The sequence below is a fragment of the Portunus trituberculatus genome, chromosome 45 (assembly GCF_017591435.1).
Source record: "Portunus trituberculatus isolate SZX2019 chromosome 45, ASM1759143v1, whole genome shotgun sequence".
Classification (NCBI taxonomy): domain Eukaryota; kingdom Metazoa; phylum Arthropoda; class Malacostraca; order Decapoda; family Portunidae; genus Portunus; species Portunus trituberculatus.
In genome coordinates this window covers 8,047,480-8,062,479 of record NC_059299.1, presented here as the reverse complement: position 1 = coordinate 8,062,479, position 15,000 = coordinate 8,047,480, and the positions used below count along the sequence as shown (strand labels likewise).

Below are 15,000 nucleotides of genomic sequence, written 5' to 3'. Positions count from 1 at the left end.
AAATAGACCAAATAAAATAGAGACGAGTAAACAAAGGAGTAATTGAAATACGAATAAACAGCACCGTAGAGTTTATCAGAAAATAAGAATAGTGAAAATATGAAAAAAAGTTCAAGAGAAGAAACCAGAACAAGATACAATAAGTACGAGGAAAGACAAATCAAGTGTAGTAGGGATGAGTAAGTGAAATATGAGCGTAGAAGACCGTAGAGTTTATTAGAAACGACCAATAACGAGACAAGATGAGGAATAGAAAGAAAAGAGACTAAGTTAATTGTATAAGAATCAGAAAACACGAGATGAATAGAAGTGTAATGAATAAGTGAAACCGAATACACAAAACCGTAGACTTTATTTGAAATGTGAAAAATTAAGGAGAAACATGTGAATAAATTTAACAAGAAAAGAATGAGGACAGACAAGATGAATAGAAGTGGCGTCAGTAAGTAAAATATGAGTGTACAAGACCGTATAGTCGTGAATAGAATACCAGAAGAGATTTTGTATTGATTTTTACTATAGATTATTGTTAACGCTCCCGCTCATGTAATAATCCTTACTAATACTAAACTAATACTTCTATCAATACCAATACAAATTCTATAATAATTCTACTTTTCCAGCAACGATGCTAATACTAATTTAATCCTTCAATAGAGAGACGCATTTTTACCATAAATTTTTGATATGTGATTAGAAGATTTTATTTGCATTAGGAAGGGTCTATGAAGTTCAAAAGATTAATGGCCACAGTCTTTACTATTTTAATCCACACACAAGTTTCTGAATCAGTGTAAAATCGTTAAACAGTAAGCAGAATGAATATGGAAATGTGGCATGGTGATGAAGGGGTTAATGGATATGGTAATAGTAAAAACCATATACGAATTAATGTTATTGGTCAGTACACAGAAAACGAGAAGCTATTGCCCACTTTCTTTTTCAAGTTATTACAGAAAACTGAGAATATAGGCTGGACTTCTTTTCTTTTTTATCCTTCTTTGTAACCGAGAGACACGTGGCATTAATATTTAAATCACGTGATGGAAGGAATTCTTTTTAATATTGCAGTATCTCGCCTGTTATCATTTCCATTTCTCCTTCTCTCTTCTTCTGCATTCTCTCTCCTCTCTATTTTTCTTTCACTTTCCTTCTCTAATTCTTTCTCTACGCCTCTTCTATTTTTTCTCTCCTCTTCCCTCTCGTTGTCAGTTCTTTATATCTCCTCTTCTGCTTCTCTATTTTTTTCGCTTCTATTTCTCTTTTTTCGTCTTTTCTTCCTTTCTATTATATTCTCTAACCTTTCACCCTTCCTCCCTTTAAATTTTCTCCGCCTATTTTTCTCTCACTTTCTCCTCTATTCTTTATTTTTACCCAGTCTCTCTCTCTCTCTCTCTCTCTCTCTCTCTCTCTCTCTGCCTGCCTGCCTGCCTACCTGCCTGTCTGTCTGTCTGTCTGTCTGTCTGTCTGTCTGTCTCTCTCTCTCTCTCTCTCTCTCTCTCTCTCTCTCTCTCTCTCTCTCTCTCTTGTTTCTCTCTCTCTCTCTCTCTCTCTCTCTCTCTCCCATTGTTTCCTCGTATACTTTATTTCCCTCCCCCGTTTCTTCCTGCACTAATTAACTTTTTACCTGAGTTTCGGGAAGTGGCCAAACTTTCCCTCTACGTCACCAGAGCACAGCGTAAAAAAAGAGGGAAAAAAGCCGTAAGGGGAAAAATATTAATTAAAAGATTCCTATCAGACACGCTATCGAGGCGCCATAACTACGCACACACGAACACACACACACACACACACACGCTTTACGTCACTATACCCTCGCATATATGAAACGGGGAAAGGGAGGAGGAGAAGGAGCCGGAGGTGGTGGTGGTGGTCGTGGTGGTGGTGGTGGTGGTGGTGGTGGTGGTGGAAGAGGAGCAGGAGGAATACAATGGAACAAAAGACGGAGAACAAACAGCAGCAGATTTGTTGGTCCTTACTATGTTGTTTGTAATTTAAAGGAAGAGAGATAGGGTAGTAAAGGCGAACGTTAAGTGAAAATGAAGAGGGTAATAAAGAAGAGAAAAGGCGAAAGAGGAAAATGAGAAAGGATGGAAAATGAAGGGAAGGAAGGAAAGAGGAAAGGAAATGAATGATGATAATGATGATGAGGTGGAAGATGAAGATAAAATAGTGAAGGAGAAAAGAAATGAAGACAAAGAAGAAAAAGATGAACAGGAATGATAGAAAGATAATGAAGAAGAAGGAAGAAGAAAGGAATATTAAGAAGAGAAATAGGAAACAAAGCAAGAAGGAAGGAAGATCAGCAGAAGAAAAGTAAGAGAAAGAGAATAGAAAAGAAAAGGAAAGAGAAGAAAGGATAAAGGAAATAAGAGGGAAGAAATAGGAAAAGGAGAAGTGAGGATAAGGGAAACAGTGTAGAAGGAAGAAAGGGAAAGATGAGAAAGAAGGAAAGAAAATACGAGGACACGGCAAGATGAGGATAAAGGAATGGGTAAAAAAAAGAGGAAGAAGAAGCATAATTGAAAAAAAAGAAGGAAGAGGATGAAGAGAAAAAAGTAAGGAAGAGAGAAGGAAGAAGAGAGAAAGAAAAGAATAAATGAAGGAAGAAGAAAGAAAGAAAGAAAGAAGAAGACAAAAGGAGAAATATGGTAAAGAATGGAAAGGAAAGGAAGAAAGGGCAGAGAAGAAGAATGAAAGGAGAAAGAGAAGAAATAGAAACAGGATAAAGAATGGAAAAAGGAAGGAGGAGGGAGAGCAAAGAAGAAGAATGGAAGAAGATGAAAGAGAAGAAGGAGAAACAAGAAAAAAAAATGGAAAAGGATGGAGAGAGAGAGAGAGAGAGGAAAGAAGAAGAATGAAAGAAGGAGGAAGAAAAGAAGGAGAAAGAGAGTGAAGGATGGAAAAGGAAGGAGGAAGGAAAAGCAAAGAAAACGAATGAAAGGAGGAAAAGGAGAAACAGGGTAAAGAATGGATAAGAAAGAAGGAAGGAAGAGTAATAGAGAAAAAATGAAAGGAGGAAAAGAAGAAAAACAGGATAAAGAAAGGAAAAGGAAGGAGGGAGGGAGAGCAAAGAAGAATAATGAAAGAAGAAGGAAAAGAAGGAGGAACAAGGCAGAGAATAGAAAACGAAGGAAAGAGGAAGAGGAAAAAGAATGGAAGGAGGAGGAGGAAGAGGAGGAAGAAGAAGCATCAACCCACGCCTTCATTTGCAAAAGGGAAAAAAAACACATGATAAGTTGAGGCGTGGTGAACTACCTAGGGGCGGCGTGGCGGCGCCTGACGGGTCCCCGAGGGCGTGGCTCACCCTGCTTCACTAGGAGGTGGAGGGGAGGGAATTTGTGTGTGTGTGTGTGTGTGTGTGTGTGTGTGTGTGTGTGTGTGTGTGTGTGTGTGTGTGTGTGTTCGAATGTTAAGGCGCGCGTTGTTCAGTTCAGTGCGTGTGTGTGCGTATGTGTGCGTGTATGTGTACGTGCGTGTGTATGTGTGCAAATATGTATGTCTACTACAACGTTCAAGTGCGTGCGTGCGTGGGTGTGCGTGCGTGTGAGCATGTGGGCGTGTGTGTAGACATGGGCGTGGTTATGGTAGTAACTGACACACACACCACCCACGCCACCCCACATCACACATACACACCCACGCCTGCACGCCGCACACTTACACCTCAATCACCTCCGAGACACTTGCTGGCTGGCCAAACAACGCGTTAAAGATGAATTATCACGGGTAACACTGGGAACAGCTCAGGAGACGGAAGTGCACATCCTCCCACTCCGACACCAAGAAGGGCACTGACAGGGACTAGGAGGTTTGTGAAGGCCTTACACCACGGCACTGTGAGTTGCCAGTTTGCCGTTATTTTTACCATTATTTGCTATTTTTAGGGAGCGTATATTTAGTAGCGGTGAGGATTACAAAGCAAGGGTTGTAATTTTGCTCCTTAGCTGCACGAGTCCTCAGTTTCAAAGGGGATTAATGCAAGTGTGCTGGCTGTGCTTAGGAATCAGGTGGTGAAATGTTTCGATAGAAGTAAGAACAGGAATTTTAAATGGTACGATACTCTCTCTCTCTCTCTCTCTCTCTCTCTCTCTCTCTCTCTCTCTCGATATCTCTTTGTCCAATCTTTATAAACAAGTTCAATCGTTCGTTTTGTTTCCACAGGGGAGGGAGAGAGAGAGAGAGAGAGAGAGAGAGAGAGAGAGAGAGAGAGAGAGAGAGAGAGAGAGAGAGAGAGAGAGAGAGAGAGAGAGTGTATCGTACCATTAAAGATTCCAGACACAGACATACTCAGCCAGCCAGCCAGCCAGACATTTAGACAGACAGAGAGTGAAACAGACAGATAGATAGATAGACAGATAGACAGACAGATAGACAGACAGACAGACAGAGAAGAAATCTATGTAACAATGAAAGAAGGAAAAGGTAAAGAAGTGGAGGCAAAATTGAAGGAAAGAGAGAAGTGGAAGGAAAATAAAATAAAGATGGAGGGAAAGAAACAGAAACAAAGGAATGGAAACAGAGAATATAAAAGAAGAGGAAAGGAAGAAGGGAGGGAAAGTCAAAGTTAAGGGAAGAACAAAGACTTGGAAGAGGAAGAAAAAGAAGAAGAAGAGGAAGAGGAGGAAGAAGAGAAGAGAGGAAGAGAAGAGTCATTTGTACATATATTCATTTTGTTAAGTGCTTCTGATTCTTCTCCTCCTCCTTTTTCTCCACCATCACCACCTCCTCCTCCTCCTCCTCCTCCTCCTTCTCTACCACCATCACCACCACCACAAGCACTACTACCACCACCAGCACCACCAACAACTCCTCCTCCTTCTTCTTCTTCTTCTTCTTCTTCTTCTTCTTCTTCTTCTTCTTCTCCTCCTCCTCCTCCTCCTCCTCCTCCTCCTCCTGAGCATCGTAACATAATTTCCCTATCCGCAATGTTTCTCTTTTTTTACATTTCCTCCTTCGTCTAGTAATTTCTTGTTCCTCTCTCTCTCTCTCTCTCTCTCAACGTCAAAACACTTTCCCCTCTCCTCTTTCCCCTCATCATCTTTTTTTACCCTCAAATCTCATCATACCATTCATATTTTCTCTCTATTTCTGTTTTTTCTGCCTTATCATCTTTCATTATCTTCTTCCTTCATTTTCCCTTTCGTTCTTTGGTTTTTCATGATTTTGTCTTTTTGTTTTAATTTAATTTCATTTTCATTTTCTATTTTTCTTATTTTTTCACAGATTTCTTGTTAATTTTTCAATATAAAGGTCAATGTTGTATCTCTCATTTCTCTATCATTCTTTCTTTCTTTCTTATTTACATTTATTCCCTTTTTCCTTCTTCTCTTTCTCATTACTGACCTCATACTTGTTCTCCTCCTCCTTCCTTCCTTCCTTCCTTCTGTTATTCCTCCTTTCTTGGCCTCCCTCCCTTCTCTCCTTATCTCTAACCTTTCTGTTTCTCCATTACTTCATGTCGTTAATCTCTCTCTCTCTCTCTCTCTCTCTCTCTCTCTCTCTCTCTCTCTCATTGTAAAAACGTCGTAAAAAGCACTTTATCTGTTTGTCTTTCCTTTGTGTTCCTTAGTGTTAACCTTCACATAGTCAGAGATAGAGGGAAAATAAAGGAAAAAAAAACATCTTATGACAAAGAGAGTAAGTTTCCTTTGAAGACTCGTAATGCTTTGGAATAACACTGTCTGGCAACCCATCAGTGTATTTATGACTCTCTCTCTCTCTCTCTCTCTCTCTCTCTCTCTCTCTCTCTCTCTCTCTCTCTCTCTTGTTTGTAGCTTGAAGAGACAGACATACAGACAGCCATGCCTCATCAAAGGATACGTGATAGAGACATGATAAAAGAAAAAAAATAAGAGATGAAAGAGATGAAAGAAAAGAGACACATGTTCTTTGTTTACATCCATGACCACGGAGAGAGAGAGAGAGAGAGAGAGAGAGAGAGAGAGAGAGAGAGAGAGAGAGAGAGAGAGAGAGAGAGAGAGTATATTTGACTTAGTGTTTTCCTCAATAAATATAATAATAATAAAAAAAAACTCATACATTTAATCTACGTTCATTTGGATTTCCACCTAAGTTTATTCATTAACCCAAAAGAATTAGATCAGCCTATCCTACTTTCGTGCCCCCAACTTAGTGAAAGAAAACGGTGGCCAGAGAAAGAAAAGCAAAACTGAAATGCAACCATGAAATCCAAGTACTTTAGTTTCCCATTCAATTTATCCGTTTTCTTTGCCATCCTAGTGCGATTTTCTTTGTGGGATTAAGGGGTTACTAGCCTCTTTATCATTAGGAAATTGTTTTGCAGTACGTTGGTTAATACGTGAATGAATCATAAACTGTCTCTTTTTAACGTTTCCTTCACTGTTTGCTGCTAAAAAATATTATACACCTTATTTCTTTCGTTTTCTAATTTCTTATGTGTATGGAACAGAGCTTTAGTTGTTCTTGTTTTCATGTAAGAGGGGAAAAATGGCCAAGGGGAAGAAAAATTGAGAAATGGTCCACCTAATTGTCAGTCCCCTTGCAGGTCAAAAAGTCAGTTGAAAGAAGGGAACAAATGTCTTGACTTCTTTTACATTAGAGGGAACGTGGCGAGACACACTATCTCACTCTGACCTGTTTGTGTCCACCAGTGTCTCTTACAGGCTGACGATGATGAATTAATTAACAACTACAATGAGCTTTATCATTTTTTTTCTTGATCATGACGACGAGAAATATTGAAGACTAAAACAAGATCTATCAAAGTATAATCTCAATTCATTAGTTCGTCACAAGTACAATGAGCTTATTATTTTTTTTTCTTAATCATGACGACGAGAAATATTGAAGACTAAAACAAGCTCTACCAAAGTATAATCTCAATTTAGTAGTTCGTTACACAGTTATTCCCCCCAAAAGGGATACAACACGCTCTCTGAAATCCACAGTAACCTAACCTAACTCTTTTTTCTCTTGACCATGAGGACGAAAAAATGCAACGTGTGAAACAAGCCCTACCAAAGTACCGTCTCAATTCATTAGTTCGTTACACAGTTAGTCCTCAAAAACGATGTAACGCGCTCTCTGAAATCCACAGTAACCTAACCTAACTCTTTTCTCTTGACCATGAGGACGAAAAATAGCAGTCTGAAACAAAACTCTACCAAAGTACCGTCTCAATTCATTAGTTCGTTACAGTTATCCCCAAAATCGATGTAACGCGCTGTCTGAAACCCACAGTAACCTAACCTAACTCTTTTCTCTTGACCATGAAGACGAAAAACAGTGTAGTCTGAAACAAGCTCTACCAAAGTACCGTCTCAATTCATTAGTTCGTTACAGTTATCCCCAAGAACGATGTAACAGCCCTTTCAAACCCAGAGTAACTAAATCTTTATTCTTCGACTTATTCAGTACATCTTTCCTTAACTACTAATCACTGTGAGACACTTTACTTGTTCTACAGCCACCTCTAATCTTTAACCCCTTCAATACTGGGACACATTTTTACCTTGAAATTTGTGTACGACTAGAACATTTCATAAACATATGGAAGGGTCTATGGAGGTCACAAGTTTAATGGTCACAGTCACCACTATTTTCATCCCCACCCCCATGAGTTTCTGAGGCTGTATAAAATTTAAAAAAGTAAGCAGAATGAATATGGAAACGCGTCATGGTACTGAAAGGCTTAAACTGGTTAGAAATTGCAAAACCTCCTCTTGCTAACCCCATTCTTTCTTACCAATGTTTATAAAAATTACATGCATCATTTCGTATCGCAATTTGAGGTTAAGTATTCGAAAAATCCAGGAAAACTCACATCAAAATACAAACAAAATCAAAATTTCTGGAAAACCAATAATCATTAACAAAAAACGAAATTTCCCTTAAACTATATAATCACTCCCTTATTTTTCTTCCTCCCCTTTTTCCCTCAGGTGTGAAGGAAGACCCACATGTTCTACGCTCATCTGAGGAACCCCACGGTGGTCTTCTCACTACCCAATGAAAGAGAGCCAAAGGTGCAGTACATAGCTTAGGAGAAGGAAGATAGGAGGAAAAAATGGTATATGAAAGGAATGAATGAATAATCTAGGAGAAGAAAAACAGGAAGGATATGATAAAGCTTAGGTATTGAAGATAGGAGGTAAAGGATAAGGAATAAATGAAAGAAGGATGTAGAAAAAGATGGAGGAGATGATAAAGCTTAGATAAGAAAGAAGGAGGTAAAGAATAAGGAATAAATGAATGAAGGATGTAGGAAAGGATAGAAGGATATGATAAAGCTTAGATAAGGAAGGAAGGAGGTAAAGGATAAGGAATAAATAAATGAAAGAAGTAAGAAAGAAAGAAGAATATCATAAGATTTAGGAAAGGAAAGTAGGAGGTAAAGGATGAAGAGTAAATAAATGAAAGAAGGAAAACAGGAAAGCTAAGAAAATATCGTTTAGGTAAGGAAAGTAATAAGAAAAGTAAAGGATGAGGAGTAAGTGGAAGGAAGTAAGATAGGGAAGAAGGGAAGGAAATTATAAGATATAGATAAGGAAAATATGAACCAAAAGGATGACAAGAGAGAGAGAGAGAGAGAGAGAGAGAGAGAGAGAGAGAGAGAGAGAGAGAGAGAGAGAGAGAGAGAGAGAGAGAGAGAGAGAGAGAGAGAGAGAGAGAGAGAGAGAGAGAGAGAGAGAGAGAGAGAGAGAGAGAGAGAGAGAGAGAGAGAGAGAGAGAGAGAGAGGAGGTGCTATGACTTGTTAAAAAAATGAAGCTAAGGGAGAGAATAAGAAAATAATGGATAAATGGAGATGATAAGAAGAGGAAAACAGGAAGGAATGATAAAGCAAAGAGACTAAAAGAAGTACCTGTGTTTTGTAAATAAAGAAAGAATGAAGAAATGTGATGATGGAAAGACAAAGAGAAAATTTAAAAAGCTGATAAAAATGAAGAAAGACAAGAGAGGAATATTATGGATGAAAGTGAAGAAAGAGAGAAAGAGAGAAAATGGGAAAGGGAGGGAAGCAGGGAGAGAAGGAAGGAGGAAGATAGGATAAGTAGCTGAAGGGATGGAGGGAAAGACAGGCTGGACTGATTGATCTAATATAGGAGGGAAGGATAAATGAAAGGAGGAAGGAGGAAGAAGGAAAGTAAAGAAAGGATGAAATAAGGAGGAAGAAAAGTAGAAACAGAGAAAGATTGGTAGAAGGGAGAGAAAAAAGGAAAAATAAAGCAGAGGAAGGAAGATTGGAAAGAGGAGGAGAGAAGTAAAGACAGGAGGAAGAAAGAATAACAATGATAAAGACAAGAGGAGATTAGGAAAAGTAAAGAGCATGTACAAATTATGCAAGAATAACACAACAATTAACCCCAACTAAAAATATACATAACACACAAAATATAAAAACACACTAGAACACCAAACAAAACATGAAAAAACCACACAAACCAAACATAGAGATATCAAAGAACAAAAAAGAAGCAGAACAAAACTAAAACCAGCCAGAAAACTAAACACGAAACAAAAACACTGGGAACCTTATCACTTACACCTTAAAAAAACACCACCACACCACCAATAACAATAAAAAGAATGGAGGAGGAGGTGAAAACAAACACAGGTGCAGGAGGTCAGTTTATCCCCCACTAAATTCGCTGTATGCTACGCTGTATGTACGAATGCCCCTTGAAGAATCATACAGCGAAACTAATCGGGAATAAACTCACCTCCACTTGTGTTTCTTTTCCTTTCACCTCCTCCTCCAACTTGTCTGCATGTCTGAACAATAAAAAGAGTAATAAACAAAATAGGCAAGTCACCCAAAAGATTACCATAAAGAGAACGTGAACACACTCGATGGCTTACCTCAGTACCTATTGGTGACGTGTGTGGCTGCATATCAGAGACTAAGATGCCTATCATTCGCAGGGGGTCCGAAGCCATAACCGTGCGCGAGTCATCAGGTCCAGGTGGAATGATGAGAAGCTCCGAGGAATGACCTGAAGGGAGAGGGAGGGATAGAGAGAGAGAGAGAGAGGATACGAGGATTGACAGGCAGGTAGGGATATAGATGGGTAGGAGAGGGAAAGGAAAACAGGAATATGAGGAAAGAAAGGTATAAAAGAAGACTGAATGAAGGTAGATAGGGAAAGAATGAAGGGAATGGATAGATAGATAAATGAAATGAAAGAGAGGATATAAGGAAGGAAAGGTAAATTGAAAAACTGAATGAAGGAAGATAGAAAACAACAAAGGGAATGAATAGGTAGGTGAGGGGAAGGGAAAAGAGGACATAAGGAAGGAAAGGCAAATAAGATTGGATAAAGGTAGATAAGAAAATAATGTAGGGAATAAAAGAAGGGATATGCTAACGAAAGGGTAAAATGAAAGACTGAATGAAGGGAGATTGGAAAGAATGAAGGTGAGTAGAGGAAAGGAAGAAGGAATGCGAGGAAGGAAAGGTATATGGGAAGACTGAATGAAGGGTGGTAGGAAAAGAATGTAGAGAATGAATAATAAGGATGGACAAGTGGAGAAGAGGAAGGGAATGATACCAATAAGTGAATAAAGGTATGATGGATATAAATGTACGTATTGAAAAAGATATGCTCGTATTTACAACAACGAAATGAGTAAGAAGAAGCGGAGGCTGTTGAGGATTACATAGAAAGCAAGACAAATAGAGAGAGATAATCATATAATCACATTTGTAATTACATCCCTGAAAAAAATGAGTGAAACAAAAAACACTTAAAAAGAATATCAAATGAAGTAGTTCAGATCTACAAACAACAACAACAACAACAACAACAACAACAACAACAACAAGATCCCGCAGTCACATATTTCTGCAAACAATAAAACCATATATATCTTCATTTAAAAAAGGAGCGCAATAAATACTACTACTACTACTACTACTACTACTACTACTACTAAACTAATAATAATAATAATAATAATAATAATAATAATAATAATAATAATAATAATAATAATAATAGTAATCAGATGCAAGTTAATAAATCCTGAAGGCAGATGAGTCAATGAATATTTATCACAAAAAAAAAAAAAACTAATTTCCTCTCTCTCTCTCTCTCTCTCTCTCTCTCTCTCTCTCTCTCTCTCTCTCTCTCTCTCTCTCTCATAACCGTATCCCGGCTTGAAAGGATCGGCCATTCTCAAGAAGACAAAACTGAACCATCCATTACTGAGAGGTCGAAGTGAGCCATTAATGAGAGGAAGGCGAGATGATAGGGCGAGGATATTAATGGATTACCTGATCGATGCTGGTATTACAGGTGTGTGTGTGTGTGTGTGTGTGTGTGTGTGTGTGTGTGTGTGTGTGTGTGTGTGTGTGTGTGTGTGTGTGTGTGTGTGTGTGTGTGTGTGTGTGTGTAGGAGAGAAAAGAGGCATGTTATTCTCTCTCTCTCTCTCTCTCTCTCTCTCTCTCTCTCTCTCTCAAGTCAACACATTTAAAGGAGAAACGTTTGAGATGATGAACGCCCCCCATATTGCTCAAAACGTTGGCATGTTCAAAGAAAACGTTTCTCTTTAGTACGTGTGACTGGAAGGGTGAACTCAAGTATTTCACAAGAGCAGCAGAATTTACGGGACAAATAATGACAAAAGTAGCTCACGAATATTAAGGAAACGTTCATCTTTACAGCAGAATATTAATTATCAGAGTGAAAAAAAAATATGCAAGATGTAAATAATTATAATTAATGATCGCGGTATTAAATTTGGTGGTTATAATAGTAATAAGTCTCCATTATTTGAAAAGAACCACGATAAGGGTAAATAAAAGAAGGATAATGCCAATAAACTCTTTCCCTCTTAAAAAAAAAAATCCACCAAAATGTGTAACCATCAATACTTTCAGGTTTAATGTAAGACAAAGCTAATTTTTCAAGCACCACGTGTATAAATAGACAGATAAATAAAATAAAATCAAAACAAAAAATACATATCCATTTCACTGAATAATCTATTGCACCCAAGTTTTTTTTCTCACGGTGTACAATAAAAGTTTTCTTAATTAGGAGATTGTAAATACTAAGCGGGACATGATATTTGTATGCGGAAAAAGGGAGAGAGAGAGAGAGAGAGAGAGAGAGAGAGAGAGAGAGAGAGAGAGAGAGAGAGAGAGAGAGAGAGAGAGAGAGAGAGAGAGAGAGAGATTAGAAAAAAAAAAATGGTAAGGGCTGATCATGGATGGAGATGAAATGAAAGTAAGGAAGAAACAATGGAAGAAAATGAAGGATAAATATTAGAAAGAAAACGGAAATTGAAAAAGAAGAGAAAAAAGAAAAAAAAGAAAGTAAGGAAAAAAAAAAAAAAAAAAAAAAAAAAAAAACTGATATTGTGAAAGGAGAAAAGCTTAGAGAGAAGACAGGGTGGAGGATAAAGAAAAGAATATAATAAAAGGAAAGGAAGGATAAAAGATAGGAAATGAGATAAGATGAGGAACAAGAGAGAGAGAGAGAGAGAGAGAGAGAGAGAGAGAGAGAGAGAGAGAGAGAGAGAGTACAACAGAAGATTGATATTTTTCCCTCCTGCCCTTAAGTTCTTGTTTTGATTAACTTGGTGTAGTTAAGAAGACAGTGTGTGTGTGTGTGTGTGTGTGTGTGTGTGTGTGTGTGTGTGTGTGTGTGTGTGTGTGTGTGTGTGTGTGTGTGTGTGTGTGTGTGTGTGTGTGTGTGTGTGTGTGTGTGTGTGTGTGAGCTCGCTGTCATCTTTTTCCTGCTTTTCTCATCGTCTCTCTCTCTCTCTCTCTCTCTCTCTCTAATAACAGGTGAGGCATAATTACCTGTCACAATCTGCCACTTCCGTAAAAGGAGATAAAATTAAGCATGGGAAGCAAAATATATAGAAATAGCACGAGGGAAACACACACACACACACACACACACACACACACGATATTAATGAAGCATCTATAAAAATTCTGAATGAGAGGCAAAATCAGGCGAGGGAACAAAAGCGAAAGGAAGAAGGAAAAGGTAGGAAGGAAAGGGTTAAAGAGAGGTAAAAATGGAAAAGAGAAGAAGAAAAGAGAAGGAAGAAGAAAGAGAAGTACATGTGTTGAAGGAAATATTAGATAGATAGAGAGATAAGCATGGAAAGAAGAGAAGAAATAGAAACAGAAAAAAAGTGTTACAGAGAAGAGGTTTGGAGGGAAACATTAAATAGATAGATAGATAGATAGATAGATAGATAGATAGATAGATAGATAGATGGATAGACAGATGGATGGATGGATAGATAGATAGATAACACAGAAGACATGAAACAGAAAGAAAAAAAAGCATTACAAAGGAGATAGATAAATAGATAGATAAACATGGAAAAAAGAGAAAGAAAACAGAAAGGAGTGTTACAGAGAAGTGTGGAAGAAGAACTGACATAGATAGATAGATAGATAAAAAATGATAGCTATGGAAAAAAAAGAAAAGAAAGACGAGTGATGGAGGAAAGGTGTGGAAAAGAAGGGACAGGTGGAAGGTCATTACTTAGATGACTTAATTAATCAGGTGGTGTGATTGTCAAGGAAAATAAGCAAGACTGTTTGACACCTGTTTGTTTTGATGATGATTACTATTGCTATTATCATCATCATTATTATCATCACCATTCACACACACACACACACACACACACAATTATTAAGTCATCTTACATCACTTTATTTGAACGCTGATTTTAGATTTTATTTTTCTGGCTACATTTTCAATTGCTGATTTCCATATAAATAGACTACATGTCAGTATCATTATTATTACTATTATCATCATCATTACCATCAGTAGTAGTAGTAGTAGTAGTAGTAGTAGTAGTAGTAGTAGTAGTGTCACTGTTATTACTATTATCATTATTACTACTACTACTACTACTAATACACCAAACCTATTAGTACTACTACTACTACTACTACTACTACTACTACAACTACTACTACTACAACAAACCTATTACTGCTACTATTACTACCACTACTACTACTACTACTACTACTACTACTACTACTACCACTACTACTACTACTACTATTACTACCACTACTACTACTACTACTACTACAATAAACACAATATCAAGTCTTTTTCTATAACGAACACATAAATATTACTAAATGAATCACACAACTCATAAATATAACTAAGCGAAGCCACTTAACCAACTAATTGAATCATAAATAAACTGAAAGAATGTAAAAAAAATATATATATAACTGATCGTCAGGAAAAAAGGGCAAATAAGAAAAGCAAGTCCATGTATTAGAAAATTAGTTGATGGTGAATTAACAAAATATTTAGGCGCACCTGTACTTAATTGGATACAGGTGTGTTGTGCTGGAGCTGAGGTATGTGTTCCAAATGTGTTGCATGTAAGTTTGTTTTGCTTTTTGGTTTCCCCTTAGTTAAACGTGTATGTGTGTGTGTGTGTGTGTGTGTGTGTGTGTGTGTGTGTGTGTGTGTGTGTTTTAAATGTGTGGTATATAATTTTGTGTTACATTTTGGTTTCCCCTTAGTTAAGTGTGTGTGTGTGTGTGTGTGTGTGTGTGTGTGTGTGTGTGTGTGTGTGTGTGTGTGTGTGTGTGTGTGTGTGTGTGTTTGTCTAGGAAATCTTAATGAAGAGTGTAAGAAAGTTTCATGAACTATACGAAGTCACAATGAGAGAAACAGGTACGAAAACTGAAGAGGAATAACAAGAACGTGTAAACTTAAACCAACAAACCATGAAACAGAATGCATTTTATTTCAACCTTCTTTTGCCCTTTTATTAAATTCACGTTATTTTCAGACACTAATTAAAATCAACACTTACGAGCTGACCAGAAATTAAAAGAAGTACAGGAGTGAAATGACCTCAGCAAAATTCGTGACTAACTTCATGAATTGCAGGAAGAAAATAGAGGGAAAAGGAACAGATAGATTGAAAAACGTGAAAGTCAACAAGTATAGATATAAACTTCAGTGAGCACGCGCGCACGCACACACACACACACACACACACA

The 15,000-nt window shown here is 37.6% G+C and overlaps 1 protein-coding gene across 3 annotated transcripts in view; it reads right to left on the bottom strand.

Moving 5' to 3' along the window:
- Window positions 1-15,000, bottom strand: part of LOC123519437 (transmembrane protein 151B-like) — a 114,971-nt gene that overhangs the window by 49,051 nt on the left and 50,920 nt on the right. Inside the window, exon 3 of one of the 3 annotated variants that reach the window (XM_045280732.1) lies at window positions 9,845-9,978. The gene's annotated coding sequence lies outside the window, so the exon portion shown is untranslated. Of the gene's footprint in view, window positions 1-3,664; window positions 3,797-9,844; window positions 9,979-15,000 lie in introns of those variants that run through there. The other 2 variants (XM_045280733.1, XM_045280734.1) reach the window with 2 other exon arrangements.